Raw genomic sequence first — 20,750 nt, forward strand, 5'->3', positions numbered from 1 at the left:
ACTCCAATTATATTTCATTTTCATCCATTTTGAGGAAACAGGGGTCCAGATAGAGGGGCAGATAATACAAGTTATCACATGAAGGAAACAGGTTAAAAAAGAAATATCTCTGTTTATTAGCCTTCAGAGAATCTACTCAAAAACATACACTTCACAGTATCACCTTGCACACTGTGACTTTGCTTGCTCAGTGTAAAGTAGGTCTTGTGGGCTTAAAAACATGAGCCTGCTTTTCACCCATCTGTGATGCGAACCTGTGAGAAGGAGTTGTAACAGGGCAGTTCCATATCCAGCGCAGATAAATCTGGAGATTGTCATGCCTTCTCTCAGCTTCAGATTTGCATCTGTTCCCATCATATTTGTTTCCACAAGTTTTTGACTATGCGGTATACTATGTTGAACTTCTGTAATGTAATCCTTGTCTTTTCTCTAATTTGATTCCATCTATCTAGTATCTTCACTCTTATTTTTTGCTCTAATTTCATTAGAACATTTTTTCTAGCTCCTTAGGAAACAAAACATGGATACACTTTTTTTTTTTTTTATTTCCCCTGAAAAATGACATCCCATTTTGAGTTGTCCACAACTCATTAGAGCATCATTAGCAGATTTAACATAAATAATGGAGGGAACTGAGGATTAAATGTGGCCATAAAGATGTTGAGTAGTATTAGAGAAGTAGACAACTTGAGGAGAAAGCTATCACAATTTTAGAAGCCTATGAAATGTTTTCTTATTTTCTGAGTTGGTTCAGTTCTAAGGTATAAAATTAATTGTCTCATATAGGGATAATCTTGTCTTTCACTGGTAATATTGATGCCTCTATTATTCAGGGCACATTATAAACTCCTAATTACATGTATTTATAAACAAAGTTGTAGAGATTCTCTTTGGGACTGAATTTTCAAATGCAAATAATTATGCATGGGGAATAAGATGGGAAAGCTCTGTTCTTATTTGCCATTTCGCTCCTTGCCTTCCACCTCATCATCCCTAAGTCTTTTGTATGCTGGCCATGTTTCTGGCTTCATCATCTTCGTGGCAAACTTCAGACTAACAACAGCACAGTGGCTGTAACTAAAGATGGGAAGTGACAGTAAATACGATTACTCACTGCATCATTGACAAAAACTTAGAACAATGCATCAATAGACTTTATTTACCTGTATAAGTTGCATCTTATTGCTATTAACTCTTTACCTTATGGTGAAGCTCAGAGGTTCCCACTGAGATTGGAGCCCTGCTTTGAGTTAGACCCAAGGAGTTTAATGCAAGATTCTGATGTCCTGGTCCAATGACCTGCCTGTTAAACATTTCTTGCCTCTCTCACTTGGAATTGTCATTCACATTTCATTGCAAAATGGCAGTCAGAATTTTGCCCCTAAATGAAGGTAATTTTTCGGTTTTAATCTTTCAATGTAATTACCATAGAAAATTGTTCTTGAGAAAGATACATGCAGATGACATACGTTGAGGCAATGGATGCTTTGCATCGTCTGGGATCATGCCATTGCAGAGAAGCAATGTAACTATTAGAGTAATGAGGACAGAATTCTCCAACTTTTCTGCTAATTGGAGGAACACAGTGAAATTCATGTCTCTTCCCCTTTCAGCAAATGCAAGATGAAAAAGCTTGTTTCTTTCCTGAGGTATTCAATGTAATGAGGACAGAACCTTTGCTTTTCTGCATACAACTGATGAGGCATGTGGCTTACAGCTGACTCAAATGATCTGGGAACATGCAACCACCATTTTCCAGAGTACATGGACAATACCTTTTGGTATAGCTGACCGTATGGATCTACTGTGGGTGGACATGGCAGCTGTCTGCAGAGGACATTATTTGCAGGTGGCCTTTGAGAGGGTTACCTCTCTATGCAAGAGTGTGGTGTGAGCTTTCACTGAACAACTTCCACTCTGCTGGCTCCTCAGGAGGAGGATTCACCCTTACCTTTGTCGCAATAGCAAAGTTTATCTAAGGCTGGATGGGATGGTGAGGCTCTTCAGAGTCTGCGAAATTAGGAAGCCAGATAACAGATATGATCTATTTCTCATTCCTTGCAGGATTCATAGAATCCTACATTTGATTCATCGGTATATAATCCAATTTCATCCTCAAAGCAGGACTAATGCTGAATTCAGACCAGATTGCACAGGGTTTTATCCAAGAAGGTCTTGGAAAAACTCCAAGAATGAAGACTGCCCAGTCTCTCTAGGAAAACTCTTGCAATTTTTTCCTTATATCCATCTAAACTTCCACTGATTACATTTTTTACCACTGTCTCTGATACTCCTTCCATGCGCCACAGCGAAGAGTCTTGCTGCGTCTTCTTTATGAGCTTGTAGGTACTGTAAGACAATTATTAGGTCCCTCCAAAGCTGTGTTTTTCTCCAGACTGATCAAGACTTTGTCACAGGTGCATGACTTTGCATTTATCTGTGCTGAATTTCATGATGTATCTGCAGGCCAATTTCTCTGGCTTGTCTAGGTCCCTCTGAAGGACAGGTCTGCCCTCAAATGGGTGAACTGCACCCCCAATTTGGTGTCATCCTCAGATGTGATGAGATGCATTATCTTCTCATGGAGGTCATTTATAACAATGTCCAATATCAAATAGGCTTCAGGACAAATCCCTGAGGAAAGCCACCTGTCACTCGATCCAAGTGGAGTACACTTCAGCCACTATGTTTTGAACACAACAATCCAGCCAACATTTCACCGAGGCAGTAATCTGCCTGTCTGGACCATTAAGTTCTTTTTTGGATACAAGGATGCTGTAGGAAACTATATTGAAAGTCTTGTTAAGGTCAAGGTCAGTGACATCCAGTGCTTTGTCTGCATCTGCACCCCTACCCTACTCTTTTTTTTTTCCATGACCTTAAATATAATGCACTTTTAATTAATGTACTTAGAAAACATTTGATTTTTCACGAAAGTTAGCTGATCTTCTCTAAGTCTGGACTACTTTGCCAAACCGAATAATGTCACCAATAAATCTCTTGCATAACACACAGCATAACACATAGGTGCATTCATCTTTTATGTACCCTTTTCTGAACACTGATTCCTTTTGATCATTCTCTTCATGACACATGTCTCTAAAGGATTTCTGATTTGTGACAACAAACTCTTCTGCTCAAATGGGAAGAACAGAGATGGAGAGACATAGGGATTGGGTACAGATTAGCTCCTGGCAAGTCTGACATCAGTCAGGCTATGAGGCACTAAGTCAATATTGAGGTGAGTTAGAGCCGGGAGATGGAGCTTGCCTTCATGGCTTATGAAAATGGGACTTCCTTTTTACCTTGGAGTAAGTACTGTATGTGTGAGCTATCTTAAAAAGAAGTAAGACACTAAGTGGTTTTGTTTGACCACAAGACTAACTGGCCCAAAGGTCAGGGCAGAATTGAGGTAGGTTGATTGATCTTGTAGCAAAACTGTCTGTCACTCCTTGTCTTAACTTCTGTTTGTAATCCAGGACAGCTGTAAGTCTCTGTGGTTATGTGGACGAAGAGCACAGCTTTCTGTTTTCTGCTAAACCAAAGAAGAAAAATCAAGGAGCTGAATCATTTTAAGACGATTCAGAGACACAGCTTTTGCATTCGGCATTTTCCCAGGGCACAAACTGTCTTTCAAATATCTGTTAACCCCTTAGGGTTTTTTTTATATACCTCCCAGTCCTGCTGCTTTTGACTTCAGCCAAATTACTGTGTGCTGTGAACCTTGCACTATCTGGTAGATACAAGTCATAATGCACCAATGAGTGCTGGAGATTTCCTGCTTTACACCATATTTCTATGAAAAGACATCAGTTGTCAGAAGATGGCAGTTGTCACTTTATACATGAAACTACTACCAACTGCTTTTATGTCATTTGGGAAAAGATAAAAGGGAAAGACAATACTGAAAAAGTGCTACAGTACTATAAGTTGCTTTACACTAGATACTAAGTGGTGCAAAGGAGATAGCCTTTGTAATTTTGACAGTACTTTAGTCCTTTGCTGAAACTCACAATTTGGTCCATTAAGTTTTCATTTCTTGGCTCTAGTCCTAATGCCTTAATAAAGTTTCTGCATTCTTATTGTACCATTCTGTTGCATTATGTTGCAACATTCTGGGGAGCTTTCCACAGGAAAGCAAATCACAGGAAAAGGAATAGCAAAGTTTGCTGTAGTTATTTTTTTTCCACTCTCCCTTACAAAGTTTTAAAAAATACATTAATAAGAAGTTTTAAACTTCTGGGATTTTGCTGCTGCTTGCTATGTGCTGAAGTTTGTCTTATGACTTCTCATTTTCCTGTAAAATAAAGCACTATATAATTAAATACATTTATAAAAATCTAAAAAAATGTAGAGCAGAAGATTCTGGAAAAAAGCATAGTCCCTAGATCCTGCTAGAAATCTGGAACACCTATGATTATGCACAAAGCTGAGAGAATTAAGAGAGCTCTGAATTTATTTTTTCTGTATGCCTTTGTATGAAAGCATTTGGTTCTGTATAATTTACAGAACACACAGAAGACCTGATTCTAATGTCTGCGGGAAACTGGGATTTGCCTGGGATAGCAATGCAAAACAGAAATAAAAGTTTAAAAATGTAGTTTCCTTAATTTGGAAATGTTGAACTGTCCACATGGTAAAAGGGTGTTAGTGTGAAAAACAGCTCAGGAAGGGCAGTGCGCTCTACCGGTTGTTTGGCTGCTGCCTGCTCTGCTCACCTGCTTGTGCTGCAACCCCCACAGTCACCCCAGCTAGCTGCTAGCTGGGCAAGCCTACCCAGAAGCCTGAGGTCTCCAGAGAATTCAGATTTGAATCAGAAGGACAAAGTCTTTCAAAAGAATTGCCATTTTATACGTGGTCCTTTCTTCCTGTAAGCTGTAAGGAGACGGCCTCCTGAGAGAAAATGGTGTCCACTCACTGCAGCTGGAAGGCTGAGGCTGAAACCCAAGCAGAATCACAACACCTATGCTGATGTCCCCACCCAAAGAGACTTACCAAGAACTGAAATAGCTGTGGCTCCAGCACCTGGAAGCTCTCCTAGCATCTGCTCCTAGGAGTGGATGTCATAGGTGCAAGTGGGCTCAGCTGGAAGAACTCTTCAAAAAAGTAGCTGTTCCATGAGGAGCTCACCAGGCAGCACAGTATCTGGGAATGTGATCAGACCAGTAAGTGGCGTTGTGTGTTGTCCCAGATGGAATAACAGCCCTGCCTTAAGGCTGCACAAAAGGAAGGTAAGCCTGAATCCAAACTTAAGCTTTCTGACAGTAGTATCTCATGAGATGAAGGAGACTGGATCCTTGTCTCTGCATGGAGAAGTTCCCCCGCAGTGCCTGTACATAACAGATACAATGCTGTGGGGTTGGAGAATGACACAGTAATGGACAGCATGCAGGGAGAACCAACCGTTCAAAGTTAATCCAACCACCCATGTTAAAACCAGTGCCACCAGAAAAGCACACAAAGTACAGAAAAGTACATAAAGTAATTGGAGATTTCTTATTGAGAGGCACCAAAGCGTCCATTTCCCATCCAGATGATTTTTCCAGAGAAGTTTGCTGCCTACCAGCAGTTTGCATTCATAATGTCACTGAGAGGCTGCTGAGCCTAGTGAACCCTACAAATACCATCTGGTCCTACTGTTCTATGTAGGGTCTGTGACAAGGCAACTGAACACTCAGAAGAGACTGCTTGTCCCTCAGAGCAATGTTAAAAGGATCTGGACTGCTGGTGATGTTCCCCTTTATCTTCCCAGTCAGAGTTAGGGGTTTCAGGAAGGAGGTGACAGAAGGTGAATGCCTGGCTCCGTGGCTGGTGCCATGCTCAAGGTTTTGGCTTCTGTGATCATGGATTTACTTTTGGGAAGCAAGTTCTGCTATGAGCTGGGGGGTTTCACCTGACCAAGTGAGACAGAAAGGCATTCACGAACAAGCTGGCCAGACTTAGATGGAAAGTCTTAAACTAGGCTTAGCAAGGAATGGGAAGGAGTTTTGAACAACAGAGAAGAGCCAGGGGCTGCTGGTATATCAGGAACCAACAGGGAAACACCTGTGAAATGCCTCAAAAGAATTAAGTTGTGTTCATCTGAAAAGGTGAAACAGTTGACAGCCCAGGTGAAGTGCCTCTGTACCAATGCACGCAGCACGGGTAACAAACAGGAAGAGCTGGAAGCCACTGTGCAGCTAGAATGCTGTGGTCTGATCTCTATCACTGAAACGTGGAGGGACAGAATGGATGACTGGAGCACTGCAATCCATGCATATAAACCCTTCAGAAGGGATATGCAAGGAAAGAGAGGCAAGGGGAGGTTACACTCTACAAAAATGGATAAACTGCACAGAGCTGTCACTGAAAAACAGTGATGAACTAACTGATTGAAAGCTTATGGGTAAAAATTGGGGGTTGAGCCAACAAAAGAAACCTTCATGTTTACTGCAGGCCACACAGCCAAGGGGAGCCTGTTGGAAAAAGTTATGGGAAGCATCACACTCGCAGGCTCTGATCCTGCTGTGGGACTTCAATCAATTAACATCTGCTGGAAAAGCAGCACAGCAAACTGTAAGCAGTCCAGGAGACTCCTGGAGTGTGTTGAGGATAATTTCTTAATCTCGGTGATAGAAAGCCCAACCAGAGGAGAAGCATTACCAGACCTGTTGCTTACCAGCACAGGTGAACTAAACAGAGATGTCAATACTGGTGGTAGTCTGGGCTACAATGATCATGCTGTGACAGATATGGGCCAAGTGAAGATTCCTGAATTTTAGGAAAGCAAGCTTTCAGTTGTTTAAGGAATTAGTAGATTGGGACCCTCTGGAAAACTACTCTCAAGGATAAAGGAGCTGAAGAGAGCTAGCAGCTCTTTAAGGCCATTCTTCTCAAAGTGCAAGAGTTCTTGATTCCCATGTGTAAGAAACCAGGCAAGGAAGACAGGAGACCAGCATGGCTCAGTAAGGACCTCCTGGTCAAGCTAAAGTGTAAGACAGAAATGCAAAGGCAGTGGAACCAGGGACAGGTATCCTGGGAAGAATATAGGGATACTGCCTGGATGTGTAGAGATAGGAACAGGAAAGCTAAGGCAGAGTTGAAGCTGCACTTGGCAAGGGGTACAAAGAATAATAATAAAGGCTTATACAGGTATGTTGGACAGAAAAGGAAGATTAAAGGAAATGTAGCTCCCCAATAAATAAGAAAGGAGAACTAGTGACAACAGATGTGGAGAAGATTGGGGTACTCGGCAATATTTTTTGCCTCAGTTTTCAATGGTAATCCCACTTCCCACATCTCTCAAATCCCTGAACTGAAATGCAGGGACTGGGAGAATGAAGATCAGGTTCAAGATCAGCTGAGGAACCTGAGCATAGATAAGTCCATGAGACTGAATGAGAAGGAACACAACTTCCTGAGGGAACTGGCCAATGTAGTTGACAAGCCACTAAACTCATGAGGTTCAACAAGGCCAAGCGCAAGGTCCTTCACCTGGGTGAGGGCAATCCTTAGTATCAATACAGGGTGGGGGATGAAAGGATTGAGAGAAGCCCTGTAGAGAAGGACTTAGGGGTATTGGTGGATAGAAAGCTAGACATGACCTGGCAATGTGCACTCACAGCCCAGAAAGCCAACCGTATCTTGGACTACATTAAAAGAAGTATGGCCAGTGGTTGAAGGAGGTGAATCTGCTCCTCTACTCCACTCTCATGAGACCCCACCTGGAGCACTGCATTCAACTCTGGAGTCCTCAGCACGGGAAAGACATGGACCTGTTGGAGCGGGTCCAGAGGAGGGGCACAAAAATGATCAGGGGGATGGAACACCTCTCCTATGAGGAAAGGCTTAGACAGTTGGAGTTGTTCAGCCTGGAGAAGAGAGGGCTCCAGGAAGACCTCATGGTGGCCTTTTAAGTATAGAGGGGGCTTATAAGAAAGACAGAGAGAGACAGATTACTGTAGTGACACGGCAAGGGGAAATGGTTATAAACTAAAAGAAGGTAGATTTGGATTACACATAAGAAGAAATATTTTATGATGGGGGTGGACAGACGTGGCCACAGGTTGCCCAGAGCAGTTGTGGATGACCCATTATTGAAAGTTTTCAGGGTCAGGTTGGATGGGGCTTTGGGCAATCTGATCTAGTGAAAGATGTCTCTGCCCACAGGAAAGGGGCTTGGACTAGATGTTTGAAGGTCTTTTCCAACCCAAACCATCCTAAGATTCTATAAGTCTTTGAAATAAATTTAAGGGCTTTTCATTTTTCAGTGCTATCACAGTCTGCTCGTATAGCTCTGGGAAAAATACTACCTTTGTTCCCTACTTCAGTAATGTTAGGTGTTGATCCTTTTGCTTTCCCTGTGCACCTCTGCTGTAAACTGTTTCCAGCAGGGGATGACCCCTCAGTCTGAGCATGCATAGAAATAGACCACAGAGCCTATCTGTCTGGACAGCACAGTAATAATACATCCTGGTGGTATCTGGAATTTTGGAACAGTATTAATTTTGTTTAGGAAAGAGCTTGAGAGGGAGCTAGAGCTGGTGCTGAAAGGTACAATCAGATGGTGTAAAACAGCAAGGTTCCTATATCTGGTAAGGAAGCTATGTGTGAGACAGAGAAGAAAATAAAAAAACCTGATAGACCTTTCTGAACACATACAGGCTGGATACATAATCCCTTTTTGACATTTCTTATGAAAGACCTATCATGAGATAAAGCATTCTATGCCCTAGCTCTTAATGCTGTAGCATTTTCAGTCTCACAAGAGATTTGCAGTCATAGAGGAATTTTGCTTAGAATGTGGAAGCAGATTTTTTATTGAATATTTCATATGCAGGAATAACAGTATTCACCAAGAAATGATCCGCTTGGGAAATACTGATAAAGACTGGTTTCATTTCTTTAGGTTTTCTTTAGGTCCTCTACAGAGACATACTGGCACTTTGTTGGGTTAATCAATCCCATTTCTATTTGCCTTCAATTAGTTTTCTACACTTCTGGTGTTAGCTAGCAGAGAATGAAGGTGAGGACTGGGATTAGGAAGCAAATTTGGCCCTTGGTGAGGACTAAACAGTCAAGCAACAACATTATTTCATTGTTACCTTCGTGAAGAGAAAAAGGCAGACCTAAGAACTTTGCCACAGACATTGGCACCATCTTAACTGTCACAATAGAAACTAAGGAAAGGTACTGAAGATACTGTCTCGGTTATAGGTTCATGGTGAACAAGTTTGGAAAACTGTGAAAGAGCTGCCATCTTTCTACTGTTCACAGTTTACAGTCCAGCAGCTTTGTATAGGAAGAGGAAAACGTGTTACATGGATCCTATATTAGGGTGATGCCAGCAGCAAGAGCAGATACTGTTTCCAAAGGTGACTTGTACTAGCATCGATGTGTACCACAACAGGGAAACTGAAGCAGCAGGGACTGCAGCACTGGCTGTACTGGCAGCAGCCCTCTGGGAATCTATCAGATGGGTTTGCTGTGTGAAGTTCATCCTGTTTTTCTGCCTATTGCACATTATGCAGTCACCTCTCTGATTTCCAAATAAACACAGTGGGTAGCTGATAACCTCTCTGTTACTGAATTCATGAGAACTTTTGTGCCAGTAGAACTCCATTTAGCTTGGAGTCTACTGTTTGCTTGAATGATAACTGTAAATAGTTAATGTGTTGTCAATGTGACCCACCTGTATTGCTGGAGAGCAATAGCTTTTCAGGTATTGTTCAGTGAGCCATTTTTTCCCTGTTTGTGTATAGCACCAAGTGTAATTAAAACATATGGCAAGAGAAGAAACCTTGCAGTCTCATGCACTGTTACCTTCCTTCCCATCTGCTTCAGGAGTTGGGTGTCCTCTTTGTGGATTATAAATGGCTTAGTCCATCTAACCATTTCTTTTAAGAGTGAGATGGAAGGGGAAGGGAAGGTTCCAAAGGGCATAGCCAAATGTTTTCAGTTCCTGGGATTTTATTGAACAGGTTGAGAGTGAAGCCTTTCTTAAAGCTCCAACAGCTGGACTAGGAAGAGTAGCACTCTTTTTTTTTTTATTTTTCTTTTTTTTTTCTTTTTTTCTTTTTTTGTTTTTGAGAAAACTTTAGCTTCCCTGGCTGAGGAGAATATCTGAAAGTAGACCTGAATGTAGACCTGAGTATATCATACAAAGCAACAAGTATGAACTAGATGGCTAAAAGACCACCCAAGTTGCCTGTTTTAAACACAGCTGAACAATTGGAAGATTTGAATTATGGTGCTTTCATGCTTGGAATAAGACAATGCTGCTTGTATCTGGTAATCCTGCCAAGGGTTCCCATTCCCATGGCCTAAATCCCAGATCTGTCCTCTCTTCCAATAGGTACTTAGGACACACCTTCCTGCAGTTCCGTCACTTTTCCCCATCTCTGTCTAGAATGACATCCTCTAGGGAAGTGGTCTTCAAAGTGGAGTGCACACACTGCAGGAGCTACACAAGGCAATCCATTGGGTTACAGGAAGAGAATAGGTTTTGTACCATTAATAAATAAAAACTTAAAACATTGCTTATTTAATCTTTATGTCATCTTTAAAAATTTCTGATTTCATACATGTTTTATAATATACATACTATATTGTTGCAGTGGTACATGATAAATGAACATAGTCGCATTGTGTGCTCAAAATTTTTTTTTCTGATAGGGTTGTACAGTCAAAAAAGTTTGAGGAACATTGACTTCTTTATTATTTTTTTTTTCCCAGTGGTAAAAACAAGCATTAAGAGGGAAGGAACTGAAGTAAAAATATACATTGTGAGCTTCACTTGTTCCAGGAAGAATAATTTTCTAGCTCAAGTTTTTGAGCACTGTAGCTAGTGCTTGAACATTTGGATTTGATTAAATATGGAAAAGGATAAGTAACCTTATTTTCCCAATGATGCTTGAGCAGAGATTACCTTTTGTTTATACTTGTTGTTAAATCTATTAATCTCCTTACAGATATCAGATTAAGTTCATATTTTGTGTTTTATTGTCCTAGTTCCTTTAGATCAGACTGTTCTGCTCTATATCTGCCTGGAGAAGGTTAAATTTTGCAGAATGGCCTCTGAGCCACTTTTCAGTTCTTTAGTGGTCATGTTTCCATGAGAATCCCAACTGTTTTTTCAGGCACAATCTTAAAGTCTTTAGGGTTTACACCTTTATTTTGTCAGGTGGTAGAGGGCACAGAGAAGAATAAATTCATAATGTTCAGTAATGTAATTTTTTGTTTTCAAGGTAATTCAAAGAATGTTCTGACCTCAGCTTTGTCATAATATTAATAAAATACTTGTACCCATTTTTATACATGTAATATAAAAGATACTGTAATTTGTTATTTTGACTTTTTCTGAAATTTTGAAGCAGTACTTTCTTAGCTTTGAAGCACATCCATCTTCCCATCTTTTTAGTCAGTTGTTCATTAAATAATTCCTCCATGAATCTATCTGTTCATTCATCCATCCATCCATCCATCCATGCACTACTTCTTGGAACTGGACTTGTATGTGATTGAATATCTCTCCGTGTCTTTGTATATTATCAAAAAACACAAGCAAACATTTTTTTATGCACTACGATGAGAATCCCAGAATATATTGTCTCATTTGTGTATATTCTGAAATTTATTTCCATTTCAATGCTTTGCCAACTTACTTGTGGTTATTTGTTACAAAAAGAGAACATTGTGCTGTGGTGATGAAATCTGAGATTAAACATTGCAGCCCACTTAATATAAGTGCACTGCACTCTGTCATTGTGGCACGGCAGACACATCAAATTAAGTTTTACAATTTTTTTATAGATGAGGGTTTTATTCTAAGTGGGAGAACTCAAATTTTGCAGATGGACCTGCAAGTTACACTTATTTTTTAAATATTCCCAATACAGAAAATTTCATGGAAATTTTGTATCATTATAGAAAACAAATACTTCTTCATATTTTTTTTACAAATGGAAAAAAAAAAAGCAAAACCAAAACTGTAACATGGGGGTAACCACACCTGAGTTCAACTTCTCAGTCAGAGGTCACATGCTCATTCTTTGGAGGAAGATCATAATTTCTTCCAGCAGTGGTATCCAGCATTGAATCACAGGCTATGGTTATGACTGCAGTCCCTCTAACAGTTTCTGGGAATGGTCATACTTGGGAGAAAAAGGAGAACATACAGAGTTCATTTAAGTAAATGGTCATACCTGGGAGAAAAAGGAGGACATAAAGAGTTCAGTTAAGCGGGAAGAAACCTATTTTTTCTCCCACTTAAACCAGTGAAAAGGTCGAGAACCAGGAACTTAATAAAAGCCCATGGGACCCACAGGTTTAGATCACTAAGGCTTCTTTAACTGCAAGATCTGCCACAAGAAACTGGTGCCTGGAAACTATAACTAGACTTTATTCGGATTAGAAATAAGGCTCCTGGTTTTAAGGTGGAGGGTAATTAACCATTGCAGGAATTTGTTCAAAGATGTGACAGCATCTGTATATTATCTATATATTTTGATGCCTTTCATGGAGTCTGGTTATCCAACCATAAGAAAACGTCCTGTGGTACAGTGAACATAGTTGCTCTATGTTGCTGAGGGAATGACAATTGGTTAGATCCCCTCTGTGGGTTCACGTTGGAGAGGAAGGCCATGTGAGACTGTGCAGAACAAAGAGCTGAGCTACGTGCAGATTTTCAGAGACATTAAAAAATTCTGTATGTTATTATCCGTGTATTATATAAGCTACATATATTATGTTAGTATAATTAAATACGTATGTCATTTTAGTTTTGTGGCTTGTGCTGTTGCTCTGATTCAGACCTGACTTCAAACATCATGCTTGGATAATGAATAAATCATGGCATACTGCAGTGGTCACTGTCCTAACATACATAGTCTTTCAGACCTGGAAACCTATATGTGAGGAATCAAAGACTGAAGACAAAACCAAGACTCTGAAAGGCTTAGGGTTTTTTGAAGCTTGCTGCATTGATAGAATGAAGAAGGAAATTCAGTCACAGCTTGAAAAGAAAAGGCAATCACAGAATACTTATCACAAACATATGCTGCTTCAGTATTTTAAGTCACAGGTGTTCTTTCTTCCTCTAGTTTCTCCCAGGACTTGGTCTAGATCTCCACAGTCATTCAGTGAATCTTGAGGAACTGGTGCTGGTGAATGATAGGGACCTAGCAAATGAACTGCATCAGAAAGAGCCATCTACAAGACAACTAGGAAACAAGGACTGAACTCAGTCTCTGGCTGTCTGAACAGTTTGGCCTATGCTAGCCTCAAAGGTATTCATTCACACCACCACTGTCTGTGCCATCCCATCTGATTGCTCTGCAAGTATCTTTTTTAAACCACAGAAAAACAAAAAATGACCTGGGACACAAGACAGCCAGTTATTACTAATTTAATTGGAGGAAGGTCAACACAGAGTGGTAAAATCCCTTAAGAAGCTCTTAAAATCTGATTCTTTGCAACCAGATAGAGACTTACGAGGCCCACCACACAATATTTAATGAGTCACAGAAGCTGAAGAAATTCCCAGGAGTCTGAGAAAGTCGGGTATCCTAATTTTTTGAAAAAAGGGAGAACAAGACCATGGGGAACAACTTCAACTTGGGAAGGATTCTTAGGCACATTATTAAGAAATACATTTACAAGCTCTCAAGAGCATATTAAAAGGATAGAAAGCAGTTGATATGGATTTGTCAAGATTAAGTCATATCAAACAAATACAACTTTCTTCTCTGACACTGTATCTGGTGTTGCAGATAAGAGGAAAGTTGCTAGTGTAATAGATCCTGATTTCCACAAAGCATCTGAACCAGGTTGTCCTGGGTTTGTCTGACAGGCAGTGTGGCAACAAAGAGGCCTCTGGACAGCACAAAGAATCACTGTGATTCATTCTGTGTTATGATTTGAATTGTCCTCTGGAATGGGACTATCGTCTTCCGTTGATTGGCAAACTTTCTGTTTGAAGGGGTCTAAGGCTGCTGGTCTTCTAAGCTGTGTCTAACCATTTACGCTTCTCAGGAGAGGTAGGTAAAATCTGGGCCATTGTAAGAGACCTATTTTGCTATCTAAACTTGCTATATAAACTATTGTGTTAATGATATTAAATAGCAGGTAAAGCTAGCTGGCCTGGCTGATCCATACACAGACAAGCAGCTCTGCAGCAGCAGTGGGGACACAGCTGACTTCTCCATCACTGGCCAGTGGATCAGAGCATGGTTTTCAAGGGAGAAAGAAACCTGTTGTGAGATTCGGGCAGGAAAGTTTTTATGAGAATATGGGAGAGAGGCTGAATTGAGATTAACTCTGCTTCCCTGGTACATACGGCTTTGCTTTCTTAGGATCATTTTTGTCTGCTGTCAGGTAGGAAAGCCTCATGTGAGTCAGTTTACAAGCCCAAATGTGAAAATTGAGTGACAGCTTAAGTGAAACTAACTGGTCATTGTTGTAAGCCAACATCAGCAACAAGCCAGAGTGTATCCAGAAGTAGGCTTAACAGCCAAAGTCTGTAGTCTCTTCAACTCTTTCTCTTGTGTGCTGTTACATATCTAGCTTTTATCCAGGCTGTGCTCAGCCTTCCAGTGCTGGCTGGGAGCTGCAGAAGAGAAATTCATTATGATGAACTATTCATGTACTGAAGCGCTTTCTTTGGAGTCAGCAAAATACATAGTTTCCAGAAGCACCTGAAGACTAGAGTGTGCTGCAGGCTACACTAGGGAAGGTTTTGCCATTTAATGGTAAATTAAGTCCCATTGGAGGTTAGATTCTTCCACGTTCACCAGGCTGCCTATTCCCCGAGCAAGGTAAAAGTGTTATTATCTCTAAGAAACTAAAATTATCTAACTTTAACTCAGTGTGTGGCTTGCATCCAATTTTTGATGAAGTTGTATTTCTTCCTGCTTCCTTTGTTTATTTTAGACATTACAGAAGTATTACCTGTATAATTGTGGGCAATACAGTAATTTAGAGAAGTACTGATGCCTGGTTTGAATATAGCAGTCTTTTGCCTATTGCTAGTATCATATGAAACGTCAGTAGGGCACAAGCATTCCACTCTCCAGGTTTTTCCTCATTTTTCAAGACTTATTGAAACCCAGGGTATGTCCCACTGGCAGTGGATGAAGACTAGGTTGTCAAGTAACCTTTGCTTTCTGCTGCATCAGACTTGAGGTATATGAGAGTCTTCTGTACTATAAAGCTGATGAGACAGAGACTGCATAGTTTGCGTCTTAGGCTAGAAATGTTACTGCTTTATTATCTTGTGGGGGTTTATTTGGTTCAGTTAAGTCCACCATGAAACAAGACCAAAATCAGTTAGACTGCAGCATCTCATAATACATTAGACACTGGCACGTCATTAAGGCAAGACAAATCCTGAGGTTGCCTCTCCTGCTAAACTCATGCTTGACATCAGTAAACCCTATCCCGTGTCATTCAGGGAAGGGGTTCTTTCTGGCTGTATATCTCCATGGAGCCTTACCAGAGACACTTTCCCTTTCCATGCTGCCACAATATCAATGGAAGAATAGTGTAGATCCTTAAGTTTAATGGTTACTGATACAGGGATTCAGATTTTATGGTTTAGTTCTGTCTTCAGGTTACTTCATTCATCCCAGAAAATCTTAAAAAAAATCTAAGTTACTTATAGGTTACCACAATCTACTCATTACATTTTTTTTCTCGGTAGAGATAATGATGCTCATCTTTCCTGAGAGGGGGGGACACTGTACTCAGCTGATGAAATTGCAGCTGTTGCCTGGCCTTTTGACAGTGAAACAGAAACAGAACATGCTGAGGCAGCGTTGCTGGAACTGCAAGGTATGCACTGTCATGGTGAGCCTTGGCTTGCTTCAAGCTTTTTCTTTTTTACCGGTCACTGAAAGATGATCATTATCACTGGACATTAGCCTGTATGTCAGAAAACAGAAAACCCTAGAAATATGCTTAGAAATTCAATTGGCACTAAATAGTAGGGTCTTCATTGTAATTACACATCTGTTTATTACACCTGATGATTCTGATAGAAACTGAAGGAGACCAGATGCTGCAGCATTAGGTTATAGTAATGACTTTCATCACCTAAGTGTAGTTAGTCACTAAAAAGAAAAATAGAAAAAACACCCTATTAGCTTACCTCATAATATTAATTAAATCATGTCTGAATCTGTGAAACTGTCAAACAAATCTAATCCTCTGAATAAAACATGAGTTTAGTTGTAAATGTTATTATTCAGATACAGTAGGTATTTGCAGTCTCCTTAGCATTGTCTCAGCAGGAATAAGGCAGCTTTTGTGCAGTGAATTGACAGGAGCATCTTCTGAGCTGCAGGTTTTGTGTGCCCTGCTTCCACTGTTCTTAGTGGGATTAACAAATCTCCAAGATGGGTGAGTGACAGTCTGGTAAGAATGGTGTTAGTGGCAGAGATCTGTTCCTGGAGGGGTGTGAAGCAGTACATAATGATCAGCACGTGGCATTTCATCAGCTCTCTTGTCTTAAAACACCAGTTTCTTGAGTTGTGGGGTTACTACATTTTGTTCATAAAAATAGGCATTTAGAAGTCTTCAGTACACACAAAGGCTTGAGAATAAAACATATTCAACTTCAAAGACTCAAAACAGAAAAAAATCACAGAGTTAAAAAAGGAAACCATATATCATTTAATGATATCTATTTTTAAGCTAATCCTATGTATAAAAAATTATTTTAGGTGTGCCCAAAATTAAATACATGCAAGAACACAGTGCTTTAGGTTTGTATTTGTAAATAGCCTGTAAGAAGATAGGCTTTTGTTTCTTTTCCTTCTCTTTGTTAGTGGAAGCTGATTGTTCATATCCTGATGCTACTCCAGGGACTAGAGCCTGAAGACAATCTCAGACTTTGGGATTAAAGCATGAGAACTGTGAGTGGTTGGAATTGACAAAGCTTCTGAAAATCATTGAAAGCAGAGAAGCAATTACTTGTTTTTTAACAAATTAAATGACGTTCCATTCCAAAGAGATATACTAAGAAAAACTGCCTGGACAATATTCAGCAGAAGATCACAGTGTCTTCAAGACCAGTAAATGCAAACCCTTGTGCTGAAATGCAATGTTATGTTGACCAAAGCTAGTAACATAAGCAGGTCTTAGACCTGCTGCCAGGATCTTCCCATGCTTTGTGGTCTATTTCGGCTGGTTTTTATTCTCTCTTCAGTCCTCAATTGCTGTGTGCAGCTACAGAACATCAAGGAGAAAGGGACCACCATTTCTTCTATCTTTGCAAGTTGAGTCTTTTCCTTTCCTTTTCTCCAGTCATCTGTCATGCTGGCCTAATTTTCAGTTTCTGTGGAACGTTCTATATAGGACTTTAAATTCACTTTAAAAGTTTCAATTTGTGCAAAAAGAATCCATTAGCTCAATTTTGCAGATGTGTTTCTGGCCAGCACAGCATAAGATGCCTGTTCTAATTCCTTTCCTGTGGTTCTGTGAGCCAAATGTGTAAGGAAATCTTTATTCCAGCTCTTGCAATTCCTTGTGACAGCTGGTCCTGTTATTAGTAACATTTGCTCAGTAATGGAGTCTGCTTATCTCATTCTGGGACTAGGACTTTTTATTTCTATAGCTGTAGTTATAAAGGCGCTGCAGAGCTGGGAATGACCTCCTGAGCTGACACCAAGGCAGGCTGCAACACTTAGAGAAGTAGACAAAGAATTACACTTCACACAGATGCTCAGGGCTGTAGAACGACTCCTGTTTTCCTCCCAGTAACACATTAAAGTCCCTGTCCTTCCCTCTGTGTTCATGCTAGGCCAAGTGGGGTAAACACTGTGGTTCACTGGAGTTCATCGACCCTTTGCCACAGGGTGGCCGAGTGAGGACTGCTGTGAAGAGAAAACCTTGCTTCCCCAATAACATAAGGAATGATACTCCCTTACAAAGCCACATTAGTGTTGTTCCAAAAAAGTCATCCTCCTTTTTTTTTTTTAAGAAAACATAATAAAATAAAAGCCAAGTTAATTTGCTGCAAGTTCTTCATTAGGCAACACCTACTGCAACCTATCAGGGATCTGTGATTGCCTTTGGCCATCTGGGGATGCTGGGCATGAGTGACTTTTACCTGCCTCTGCAGGACCCTTCCTAAGGTTCAGGTTTATTTCTGAATAATACAGGCATCAGAGTGCATACAGAGATAATAGGCTTGAGCAGGGATGAACTGTATCTCCAGCTGCCCAGAGTTAATTTGTAAGGACCAGAAATTGACTGTGGACCCTTTTGTTCTTCCTGTACAGATACAGGCACCTGTCTGATAGTAGAATTAGTTGTCTTGTGACTGTTCATTTGACTTGGAGTACAATGCATGATTTGCTATTTTGGGACTTTGTTCCACTTCAGCCAAACCTGTACCACAGCACCCCCACATATATTCATGCAAGTAAAATGGTGGAAAAGAATGACAGTCCTTGCAGATGTTTGGCAGGTTTTTGGACTATTTTGCTGTGAAAAGTACAGGTAGGAAGAACAGTAGCCTTTTATCGCATCATTCTCCAAACTATCAAGCTGCAACAAGGTCTTTTACCATCTCATACCAACACACCCTTCATGCCAGTCCCTCTACTGCCTTCTCCTCATCCAGGGCCTGCTCTCTCTTCTCTTGCTTCTTCCTCTCTCTGCTTCTTCCTCAGCTGCCCTCTCTTCATTGGCTCTCAACCCCTTAACAGAACCAGCCACAGCTGCGCCTTATCTATGTCAGCCAACCCGCAGCCCCTGAAGCCAGCCCACAGTTGTATATTATCAATGCTAATTAACCCAGCTTCATTCCTCTACAGCCTTTGAAGCAGAAATCTGAATTACATGAAACACATTTTGGGTCCCTCTCTCACTCATCCATCTATAACTCAATAAAGCAAATAAGCTGTGCTGGTAGCATGCTATTTAGTTGTTATTCAGGCACCAGGTGCTGGAAGAATGCATTAAAATGCACGCTGACTAGCAGGAATATAATCATTGAAATTATACAAAATTTTAGTTTTATTTGCACGATGCATTAATTTCATCCTTAAGTGTACTCCAGAACGTTTCTGTTGTGGATTAGAGCTTGATGCAAAATCCTTTGGAGGCAGCGTGAAGAACCATCTTGATCTTGGAGAATTCTAGATAATTTCACTCCATAAATTCAGGATGTTTCATTGATGTTTGTCAGAAAAAAATCGTAAAAGAACCTTTGGAAATGAAGATCCCAAGAGAAGGTAACAGTGTAATAGATAATAGATAGACCAGCTGTGGGAATTATTAGACCATTTGAAATCTTTATCCAGGGAGACACATCATTGTATGTCTGTGACACACATTAACTAGGCACGGAATTTCCATTCACCTTCCCAAGAAAAAATTATGTCACTGTGGTTTTGGGTTCTTCTGCAAAGATGCCACACATCCATCTGATTCATGTAGTTTCTTCTGTGAGGAGGGGACAATGGCTGTTGCTCCATTCCTTGACCATTGGAAGCAGTGCCCCATCCCTTCTCTAATCACAATCGTACAGTATTGTTGCATCCACAGTAACACTTCCAGCTTCATTTTCTTTTTATTATGATTTGTCCTGCATGTGAATGAGGTAGCTAGTTAAGACTGCTGCTTCTTGCCCAAACCTCACAACAATTAGTGGCAAAAGGAGGTCGCCAACTCTGTAGCAGAATCTCTTCTTGACTCCATGACTGATGCTGGGCACATATCAGAGGGTTTGTAAGAATAAGCAGGCTTCACCTAGGACATATTACAATTTAAAAAAGTTTCATAACTGAAATGAACCAATTAAACACCACCTGGCACTGTAAAAACAGCTGAGAAAGACAATTCTTTATTACAACCATAATAGGTTTTCTGGGTTTTTTTTAAGTTTAAGGCAGAAGTTCTTTTGAGTAGAAAAGTGCACAATGGTGCTTTCTCATGATACAGTGGGACAGCGATTTCCTTCTGGCATCCTAACCATTTTTTAACATGGGCTCCAGTGTTTTCCATAATATGGATGGCAACCTGATGAACATATCCTACACCATCATATCCTAGGTCTTTGAGGATTGTTCTAAATGATTGCTCATTTCAGGATTTGGAGTGGAAAATACAGATAAAGGAATGACAGGGTTGTTTAGCACCAGAAGGGTCTGGTTTGTTATGATCCCAAAATGAAAGACACTCATACTCTGTAAAATACCACTTTAAAACAACATTTGTTAGAGATAACACTATTAAGAAAGAAAGCGTAGTACAGACAAACTTACATCACTTCAGGTGCTGGCAATCCCAAGTTGCGCAGTATTGAATGGGTGTGGCGCGTTCCACAGATCCATCCATGGGAAGTTTATCCCACTTTGCTCCTCTGAGCTCTTAAGGGATTTTCTTACAAGGGAAGTAGCTTTATTCATCATTTCCACTGTGCACCAAAAGGATGTTCCCTTGGGAATTTGTTGCTGCACTATCAGATAAAGGCAAGGACATACAGGTGGTGTAGTCACTGATACCAGATGGGAGCTGCCTGTAGGTTTCTCTGCTACAGTCAACCATTTAAGTTTATTCTGCAGCTGATGGATATGCACAGCACAAGACAAGCCTGAAGGCCAAGCTGTGTATGCCACATAGCACAGCCCTGGCTTGGGCCCACTCTGCATCAGCTGTTACATGAATCAGTAACTCTTCAATGTACAGTGGTCTTCCAATCAGGATCGTTACATGAAGCTTACTGATTTTGCAGCACAGGGTGTTCTTTTGTGTATGCTCTTGCTTTA

The sequence above is a fragment of the Falco cherrug genome, chromosome Z (genome assembly GCF_023634085.1).
Source record: "Falco cherrug isolate bFalChe1 chromosome Z, bFalChe1.pri, whole genome shotgun sequence".
NCBI lineage: Eukaryota > Metazoa > Chordata > Aves > Falconiformes > Falconidae > Falco > Falco cherrug.